Source organism: Indicator indicator, chromosome 1, assembly GCF_027791375.1.
Source record: "Indicator indicator isolate 239-I01 chromosome 1, UM_Iind_1.1, whole genome shotgun sequence".
Lineage (NCBI taxonomy): Eukaryota > Metazoa > Chordata > Aves > Piciformes > Indicatoridae > Indicator > Indicator indicator.
Window position 1 is genome coordinate 21,001,203 of NC_072010.1, and position 11,134 is coordinate 21,012,336.

Here is an 11,134-nt window from a genome sequence, read left to right on the forward strand (position 1 = left end):
TCTCTGCTGGTGTCAGTAGTATCTGAAGGTCCTGGCTGGCTCTATCAGAGGAGATCAGAGTGCAGTGGCAGCTCAAAGGGTTTTTAGCTGCTGGGGCATTTCAGCAGGAATGGAGATGCTCTGTACATGTGCCTGCTTCAATACAGTGGGTGTTTAAAAAGCAATATTGACCAAAACAGGTGGAGGTTATTTGTTATGGAAAGAATAACAATAATAATAAAACGTCTGGCTATTAGCGTAACCAAAAATAGCAAAAGCGATCATTACATCAAAACTTAATCATGTCTTAAAAGCCAAAGTCTACAGCTACCTTCTCAAACTTCATGGTCACTTAAAACTCATGTGAACTCATCTGGCTGAAGTAAAATGAGGAAGATCTAGAATCAGCAGAATAACCTCATTTGTGCCACCAAATTTTTCATACACTGCAAAATCACAGAATCACAGAACATGAGAGGTTGGAAGAGATCATCAGGTCCAACCCCCCCCCCCTGCCAGAGCAGGATCACTTAGGGTAGTCTGCACAGGAATGCATCCAGGTGGGTTTTGAAAGTCTCCAGAGAAGGAGACTTCACAACCCCCCTGGGGAGCCTGTTCCAGTGCTCTGTCACCCTCACCGTAAAGAAGTTTCTCCTCATATTGAGGTGAACTCTTCTATGTTCAAATTTGTATCATTGTTTCTTGTCTTATTACTGTGCACCACTGAAAAGAGCTTGGCCCCCTCCACTTGACAGCCACCTCTCAGATATTTATAGACATTGATGAGATCTCCTCTCAGTCTTCTTTTCTCAAGACTAAACAGCTCCAGGTCTCTCAGTCTCTCTTTGTAGGGGATATGCTCAAGTCCCCTAATCATCCTCATTTTCTTGTATATCTACATTTGACTCCTGCAATATATGGTAGCTGACTTTTACCTAAGAAAATTCAACAGCAAATACCAGGCCATTTAGTTCTCTCTGTTGCTGTCCAGCCTGATGCTGGTTTATATTGTTGGACACAATAGTTGTCTTCATTTATCACAGCTTCAGCTTTATTAAACCTTATTCCTTAGGATGGTCAGCAATAAAAGGGGACACCACACCCATGCAAAAGTAAGAATGTCTTTCAGAGTGAGATACCAAAACAGACACAGCATATTGTACCAAATAACACTTGCAGTTACAACTAGACAAAATTCATCACCTTTTTTTTTTTTTTTTTGAGGGGTCTGTCTGGTTTTGTTTGTTTGCTTGGGTTTGGTATTTGAGAATACAAAATGATAATTCCTTGCTTAAAAGATTTTCACTCCGTGGCAAACTCTAGAAGTGTTTATGCAGCTACCCTCCATGTTAAACCCTCCATAAACCAAAACCCTCAAAACTAATTTAAGATGTAGCTTTAAAAGATATTTTGAACATTGGAGGTTAATCAAGGAGGATTCCATTTGTATGGTCAAGAACTGCCTCAGAGTTACTTTCTTGCACTGTTTTTAACTAGCAGGACAGATGGATTCAGGGAGAAGAAACTCTAAACCCTTTACATAAAAAATACTTACTAATAGGTTAGAAGTAAGGGCTCTAGGTCCAGCCCTCTCTCTTGTTAGTTCAAACAGGCTATGTGATCTGCAGGGAAGAGCTCAAGAATGCTATAAATTACTTTTCCCATGGCTTTCAACAACAAATAGATAGCACTGGAGTTTATTCAAGGTGTTGGCAAGTGCTGTGATAGGGATTCCTGAACATATCTGTCTGCCAGATGATGTTGATGTTTCCTAACACACAGAGTTCCACTGAGGAGGTCTTGTTGCATTTACAGCCAGATGCTTTCTTTTCCTAGAGAAGTCTTTTTATTGCCTTTCTGCAGTAGGTGAACTGGGGGCAGTGGGAGAATAGCCACACCAGCAGAAGCCAGAGGAGAGCAGGGGGCATCGCTGATATGTCCAGCACACTGCAGCCTGTTACAGCTGCCTTCCCTCTGCAAGCCTCCCAGCTGTGCAAAGGTTAGCTGTAAAAGTAATCTGAAGCCTAAACCCACCTAAAGATGACAATACTGCACCTTCTGCAGACGTATCAGTGTTGTGACCGTGGGAACTGAAAGCGTTAAGTAACAAGAAACTATCATGCAACAGAGAAACCAAAAATAACTAAAAATTTAAGGCTCAAGACCTTCTTGGATCAGCTTTCTAATGTTTGCTTGCACAAGCTGCATCTAGTAAAAGGTCTACAGCTGCTGCAGCTCTGAAGTAAGCTCTCCTGTAATTCTTACCTGATCTTGGGGAGCAGACTTTACCTTGCAGTTTGGCCTTGTTATACTTCATGCTTCAAGAGGTGGAGGGTTTAAGTGTAAGATAATCTCTGTTCTTATCCCAATTACCTCTTTTTTCCTTTTTTCTTTCTCTTTTTTCTTTTTTTTCCACCAAAACAAACAAACAGCAAAGAAGCAAACAAAGCAAAACAAAACCAAAAAACCCAAACCAAACAAAACCAAAAAACAACAAAACCCAACCAACCAACTAAAAACAACAATCAAAAGAGCACAACCACCAAAAAACTGTTACAGTTTTGCTTACGTTGCATTTTTCAGAACTGCCCATTAAGACTCTAATTTAATTTTCTCATGGAAAAGAAATGCAGTTCCCCTGCAGTTCCCCTAATGCCACCCAGAAGACAGCCCAGGATTCAGATGCTGATTCATGACATTTCCAGTGTTTCTATTTGCTGCTCTGTCCTCCAGCCCAGGAAGTGAGCCAGGAAAACAAAACAAAACAAAAAAAAAAAAAATCAAACCACCTCTTTGACCAGAGCAACCCCAACCCACACCAGCAACCCACTCTTTACAAATCTGTTATGAAATCACAGCTTATGGGTAGATCAAACAAAACACACACATTAAAAGGAGACAGAAACAAGAGGAAAAAAAAAACCCAACTGCATAAAGAATTACACAGGAGAGCCATCCAGAAAACTTTCCATTTGTGTATGAAAAGGTTAGCTAAATCATCTAGGGCTGCACAGGAAGACAAGTAGGAAGGAAAACTCTTCTCATGGCCCTGCCCCTCAAGCATACCAGGCATTTTACCTTCTTAGTATGCACAACATTTTGATTTGGTGAGGTAGACATTCAGTGCTTACCCCTCATTACAGTGCAGAAGGGTTTGCCCTCCCCACCCCCTGCACAGTGTCACAAATAGTAACACCCAACTGGCACCAAAGGCTCTTTCCAATCAGGAAAGGAGTATCTCTAGCTCTTGCCCCATCTCCTCCTGGTTTATGGTCTTCTCTGCTCTTCTGCCTTATTTATCCCTGCTGTGATTTTCAGGGATTCCTTTGCCTTTTTTTTTTTTAACCTCCATTCTTCTGCCTCCACTAGCTGACCTGCTCCCCCATTGCCACATGAAAATACAATTGTGGATTTAATACCAGGAACCTGGAAGATGTAACACAACATATGCAAATGTATCCAAGAATATCTCTGTTCTTGTATATAAGCAAAGGAAGTAGAGGAGAGGGAAAATTACAAGGGCCTACAAGGGGCTTTCAAAAATGCTGCAACCATCATGCTGCAAGATCTTCCAATACCATTCTCGATAGGAATTTTTTGGTAACAGCTTTTTGTTGCAGGATCACAGCAGAGGACCCATCATCTCTTTGTAAGATCCACAGAGGGTGCCGACATGCTTACACTGGCTGAGACAGCTTTCTGCAGAGCCCTGAGCTCAAGCCAGGCTAAAGAAGTCCCTGCTGGTACATTGCCCAATGGAGAAACTGAAGAGTGCCCCGGAAAAGACCCAAGAGGAGAAGATGATGTATGAAGAGGAGAAGATGATGCTGAGACTGGCCTTGTAAATCCTATATTCTCATTTACAGAATCACAGAATCAATAAGGTTGGAAAAGACCTCAAGGATCATCAAAGTCCAACCTGTCACCCAAGACCTCATGACTACTAAACCATGTCACCAAGTGCCATGTCCAATCCCCTCTTGAACACCTCCAGGGATGGTGACTCCACCACCTCCCTGGGCAGCACATTCCAATGGCTAACAACTCTCTCTGTGAAGAACTTTCTCCTCACCTCCAGCCTAAACCTCCCCTGGTGCAGCTTGAGACTGTGTCCTCTTGTTCTGGTGCTGGTTGCCTGGGAGAAGAGACCAACCCCCTCCTGGCTGCAACCTCCCTTCAGGTAGTTGTAGACAGCAATGAGGTCTCCCCTGAGCCTCCTCTTCTCCAGGCTAAACAACCCCAGCTCCCTCAGCCTCTCCTCATAGGGTTTGTGTTCGAGGCCTCTCACCAGCCTCGTGAGTGGACTAAATGGACTAGATGGAGTGGGCTAAATTTAGAGCTGATGAGTAGAGGAAGGGCACAGATGCATATAGAGCAAGTGTGGGTCTAAATACTGGTGAAATAGGAAGAACTTTACAGAGTCTCTAAGGATGTATAAATCACTTGAGCTTAGCCTCACCCCTGAATTTGCTGCAACTAGAGACTAATTTGCCATGTTTGGTTTCAGCAATGCTAAAGAACAAAAACTTTTGCAGTAACTTGCTGCAGTAAGTGGTCTGTACTGGAGAGCACATCTGTCCTAGGAGGGCTGGGACATGAGCAAGTCAAAACCTAGTTCTGGTTTTGCTAGAACTGGTCCTGGGACTCACTATGTATCTGTCATGTTCCCTTTCCTTTTAAATATTTGTGAGCACAGGGAGCACTAATGGGCAGGATAGTGAACACTTTTCTAACCAAGGCACCTTCAAAGGCTGAAGAAGAGCACATCTGTCAATCAGTGTGCTGAACAGAGAAATCAAATGATGCTACCTGCCCCTTAACCTACTGATTGCAGCATGCATCCCAGGTGTGGTCTGCAGACCCACATGCCTCAGTCCTCTCTTCATTTTTCATACATGTTTGATGCAGATCTGAGTGAAGAGCACAGCCTCACCTCCTGGCTGCACCGTGGCTGCATGCAGCATTGCTGCACATGAAAACCGAGGTGGTGCGGGGTCCATCAGCACAAAGCAAGGCCTGAGCTTCTGCTTTTCTCTGTCACAGCATAGATTCCCTTTTCCCCAGACAGCTCCATGGCATTTGTTCAGAGACTGAATTAGTCCACCAGGAGTTGTGCCATGGCTCAGCATGGGTTCAGGCACCCAAGGAAGCTGTTGGCAGGCAGGAGATGCTGCTCTGCACTTGTGAGGGTACTGGCATAGACCTCAGCCAAGAGCCACATTGCTGCAGAGAAGCAGATGGTAGGGAGGGTGTTTGATCTGAATGAGGGAAGGGTGGGGATTCCCACTAGGCAGAGAGCAGGACAAGCTCAGCTGGTGCAGCCTGGGAGCTGGTGCCCAACTGAGCGCAGCACTGAGGAGTGGAAGGCATGGGAAACTGAAATAGATGCATCAGCGAATACAAAGAGGAGGAGCAGACAAGTTGTGATGCAGAACGTACAACACTGCTCAAACAAGAGCTAAAGAAGGTAAACAGATCCTAGAAAACAGTAAAATTTGTATCATGCCATCTAGGAACACATGAGGACAATGTCAGAGGGTTCACTCTCTAAAAATCCTTCCAAAAGCAGTTTTTCAGTAACTCTGACTCAGGTATGCAGGTGATTTGCATGCCTCCAGTCAAAATAAAAGATCTCAACATATTCCTGGCTGGCCTCAGCAGGGTTAAACTCCTTCCTTTGAGGCTAAGACACACGTCCTTCTTGAATGAACACAGCTGTGCTGTGTAAGTTTTAGTTCAAACCAACCATGAGACACACTTCATTTCTGAATTCAGAATGACAGCTGATAGAGTGCCTGCCTGCAACAAGCATGTTCATCGTGACCACTACATCTCTACCAGGATCAGCTTGCTGTAATGGACCTCTAATTGCCTACTCCTTTGCTGCCTGATCTCACTACACCACTCTGTAGCAAACAGTTCAGGCTTGTAATTACAATTTAAATACTGCAAACTTCCAGCTATGCAAGCCAACAACATTTATCATTCGGGATGTCAGGGTTACTGTGAAGAAGCACGCTCACTTCAGAATCATGCACCATTTTCCCTATGCTTTTTTGCACTAAGCAGATATATTTTTATTGGACATTATAACAAATTTAAGTCAATCCCAGTTACTACCTTTCCTACTAGAAATGTTTGGATGCTTTCCCTACACCTTTGACCAGCTCAAAAGGATATGCAGAAGCTAGGAAACCCCCTCAAAGACACACACCTCTTAGTAAATTAGCCCAGATTTCCAACTGCCAGCCACGGATTACAGATACATATAGACTTTGCATGGGGCTTCACAGAAGCACTTTGCAGATCTGCCTTGAAGGTAATGAAGCTGTGGTAGGACACACTCAAAGGAAAAGCTTGGGATGGGGACTTTCCTAGCTTTATCTCACGTGATCCTAGACAGTTGTTCTTTGGCCTTGACCCACCTAGACCATGCCTTAAACAGAAGAAAAGACGTTATCTTAAAATGAATACATTTTGTTGGACACTGTTCTGTACAGGCACAGAAGATTTTGCATGCATTAAAACATAAAAGTAGAGACCTTCCAGTAACCAGGAGCAGCAGCCCAGGACTGTTAATTCTCATTTCCTCCTGCAGTCATCATTTCCAAGAGTCCTTACTCATTCTGGGCACTACTGCAAATCTCCTGCCCTCAATACTTTGGTTTCCAGCACTTGCCCCACCTTCCTAGCTCTTGTTTCAAGGCCATGTCATGACACAAGCTTTTGATACACTCTTCTCCCTTTGCTTCTGTCCTTACTCCAACACACAGCCTCCCTCCCTGCTACACTTGCTTCTGCGAAGCCAGTCACTCACCCTGACTTAGCCCATTTGGCCCTAAAACATTGATGTGGTTTAGTTATCCTGTTCCCTCACTCTCCCATATTCAGGGCTTCCAGCACACCGCTGCTCCAGTCACTTCCCCTCCAGCTCCCTACTGGTCTTCCACACCTTTTACCATTTGGTCCCCTGGGTTTCTGCCATGTTGGACCAAGTGACAAGCTACAGGACCACCAAACACATCTGTGCATATCCTGAAGGCAAGATTGGGGAAGGGCTGTTTTGGAGTGCCACTCACTACTGCAGGTCAGGACACAGGAGGTCAGAGCACTCACACTGGGTGTCTCTCCTGTGTGTGGATTTTGGGAGACAGAGAAGAGGCAGACCAGACTCTGGCCAACAGGAAATGCCATGGAAGACATTAACAGACTTGGGGCATTAACACTACAGGTGCACTGCTGAGCACTGAGAACAGGTCCAGCCTCTACCATGCTGGACACAAATCAATCTGCCAGGTACAGCTCTCTCTTAGAAAATCCACTGATTATTGCTGTTTGGCCCTCCACATCGCCAGTACCCAGCTTCTTATGATCATCTTCCAGTCCCTGTAGGAGGGATAGTGTTTCAGCAGCCCCACTGATGATGACTCTCGAAGTGGAGCAAGATGTAGAGGCCACAGCTGCTGCCAAACACCTCAGTGCTCCTGAACAGTGGGAAAATAGCAGTTTGGCTGCCACGTGCCCTGCAAAAGGTTGTTCCAGGACTACTAATAGCCCCAAATGACCTCCAGGCATATTAACACCTACCTTTATCCAAGCAGTGGTCACTGCCAGAACCAGTGCCTCCTTTCACTGCAAACTATTTTATTCACAGTTCAGTTGCTCAAAGATTCATCCATGGACAGTAATTTGTTGGCCACCTGTGCAGCTGAAACCACATCTCGATCCCACAGGCAGGTGCTGTCAGCCTGTTGGCAGTGGTCTAGCAGACAGCCTTTGGACAAATGATGCAGATCTGCAGGAAAATGCTGCCTTCACTGGGGATTGGAGGAGAAAAACTTGGCTTAGCCACTGCATCTCATTGCCTGCGTATATTGCCCCTACAGAAATACTATTAGACACATTTGTACTCATCTGCTGTGTGCAGTCTAACAGATGGGACACCTCCTGGTCTGATGTGGACCACAGCATGCTAGCAGCATACTGCAGCCAGCCAAGCTGCTCATTCAGGCTGCGTCTACAAGGCATGTCTGCAACACCTTATCCTTTACATTCTTCTCTGTGTTTAGGAGATCACATGTACACAACAGCCAAGCAAAGTGGGAGAAGGGCAAGCAACTATCAAGACAAGTTTGGAGTTTGTGAATCCCTTGGGACTGTCAACAAGGCACAGAGTGGTGCTACAAGAGCAGCAAAAATAATAAGGGTGTGATGGCAGCTGTGTCAACACTGGGTCTGTCCTAAGGGGCAAATGCTCATACATTTTGACTTCTAAGACATACTCAAGTTTGTCACTTTGGGTAGCATTTTCAAAGTCCCACCTGTAGACCTAGCTCAGGCATTAGCAGCTCCTTGGGCTCTGAAGTCACTCAAGCACTCCTCAGTATTTAACAGAAGTTAAGAAGGGAATCACAGAAACATTCAAGTTGGAAAAGACCCTCAGGATCACCAACTGCAACTGGTAACCCTACTCTACTAAGTTCACCCACCCCTGAACCCTATCCCCAAGCACCACATTTAAATGACCTTTACACACATCCAGGGTTGGTGACTCAACCACCTCCCTGGGCAGCACATTCCAATGCCTGACCACTCTTTCTGTGAAAGAAAAAAAAAATTCCTAATGTGCAGTCTAAACCTATCCAGTTGTAGCTTGAGGCTGTTCCCTCTTGTTCTATCACTAACTACCTGTGAGCGTAGACCAGCACCAGCCTCTCCACAATGTCCTTTCAGGTAGCTGTAGACAGCAATGAGGTCTCCCCTCAGCCTCCTCTTTCCCAAACTAAACAGCCCCAGTTCCTTCAGTCCCTCCTCATAAGATTTATTCTCCAAATATAATGTAATCAAACATCTATCAAAACGAATTTTTAAAATGCATAGTACCACAAGCACATGAGGAGAGAGAGAGAGGGGGAGAGAGGGAAGGGGGGGAGAGAGGGAAGAGACGGGGCAGGGAGAGAGGGAAGGGGGGGAGAGGGAAGAGACAGGGCGGGGAGAGGGAAGAGACGGCGGGGGGGGGAGAGGGAAGAGACGGCGGGGGGGGAGAGAGGGAAGAGACGGCGGGGGGGGGAGAGAGGGAAGAGACGGCGGGGGGGGAGAGAGGGAAGAGACGGCGGGGGGGGGAGAGAGGGAAGAGACGGCGGGGGGGGGAGAGAGGGAAGAGACGGCGGGGGGGGAGAGAGGGAAGAGACGGCGGGGGGGGAGAGAGGGAAGAGACGGCGGGGGGGGAGAGAGGGAGGAGACGGCGGGGGGGGAGAGGGAGGAGACGGCGGGGGGGGAGAGGGAGGAGACGGCGGGGGGGGAGAGGAAAGAGACGGCGGGGGGGGAGAGGAAAGAGACGGCGGGGGGGGAGAGGAAAGAGACGGCGGGGGGGAGAGGAAAGAGACGGCGGGGGGGAGAGGGAAGAGACGGCGGGGGGGAGAGGGAAGAGACGGCGGGGGGGGAGAGGGAAGAGACGGCGGGGGGGAGAGGGAAGAGACGGCGGGGGGGGAGAGGAAAGAGACGGCGGGGGGGGAGAGGGAAGAGACGGCGGGGAGAAACAGAGGGGAGAGACAGAGGGGAGAGAGAAGATACTTTGAAATAAAAATGAGACTATATTTCATTCCATCAACCATAGATCTTAATTAAAAAAAAATCAAACAGTTATATAACAGCACCTGCAATATCTTCACAATTGTGCATCAATTATAATCCTCATCATTAAAACCCAAGTGAAAGCTAGGGCATTCTGGAGTCCCATTACAATACCTAAGACACTCATCTCCTGGTTCTCCGCAGTACTTCTGAACTGAATGTCCCCAGTATTTCTGGAAATCAGATTCCCAGTTAAAATGTCTTTTTTATTCTCTACATTGCTTGTTCAGTGTTTTTAATAGCAATTACAGCATTAGAGCAGTACTAATGCATGCAGAAGGTGACAGACAGATGCATGTGGTTCCTGCCAGAGTCCTGCCTATCTTTCTGTTAGCATCTGTATAAAGCAATGCACAGGAGGCTGTGGTATTAGTGGCATGGGTAGAAAAAAGGCAAATAAGAGGCAGGAGGATGAGTTGCACACAGAGACAGGTTTTTTTTCTCTCCCAGCATTAGCCTCACTAACAGGATGGCAGGGCTGGAGAGCAGTGTCCTGAATCCAGACGGGATTCTTGCACCTGGGAAAGAACAACCCCATGTATCAGTAGAGGTTGAGGACTGAGCTGTTGGAGAGCAGTGAAGGGGGAAAGGACCTGGGGGTTTTAGTGGATGGAAGGCAGACTATGAGCCAGCCATGTGCTCTTGTGGCCAAGAAGGCCAATGCCGTTACGGGGTGTATTAGAAGGCATATGGTTAGTAGGTCAAGAGAGGTTCTTCTCCCCCTCTACTCTGCCCTGGTGAGGCCAGTTCTGGGCCCCTCAGTTCAAGAAGGACAGGGAACTGCTTGAGAAAGTCCACCACAGAGCCACAAAAAAGGATTAATGGAGTGAAACATCTTCTGTATGAGGAGAGACTGAGGGAGCTGAGGCTCTTCAGCTTGGAGAAGAGGAGACTAAGGGATAACCTCATTCATGTTTATAAATTTGTAAAGGGTGAGTGCCAAGAGGATGGAGCCAGGCTCTTCTTGGTGATGCCCAAGGACAGCACAAGGGGCAAGGGATGGAAGTTGAGGCATAGGAAGTTCCATGGAAACATTTTTTTCACTGAGAGGGTAACAGAACACTGGAACAGGCTTGCCCAGGGAGGTTGAGGAGTCTCCCTCTCTGGAGATATTCAAGACCTGTCTGGATGTGTCCCTGTATGATCTTCTATAGGTGATCCTGCTCTGGCAGGGGGCTTGGTCTCAATATCTTTTGAGGTTCCTTCCAACCCCTAACATTCTGTGATTCCTCTGTAGGGTAAGTTAACATAAGTGGGGTTAAATTATCTGGGGGATTTCCAACAACTGACATATGCCTTTCCTGAAGGGGTTCTGAAAGCAAAGAAAGAAAACTAAGCCAAATCTAATCTAAAAGATTAATTACTTAAAGTTTACAGGTCAGTGGATGGTGGTGAGAAGTAGCAGCAGTCTAAAAGTGAGGGCCTAAAGCTGGCTCAGATGATTTGGTATAAGGAGGACTTTTCTCCCACATGCAGAAAACCAAAGCTATTCATCCACCCCATCATTTGCCCTAATATTTAG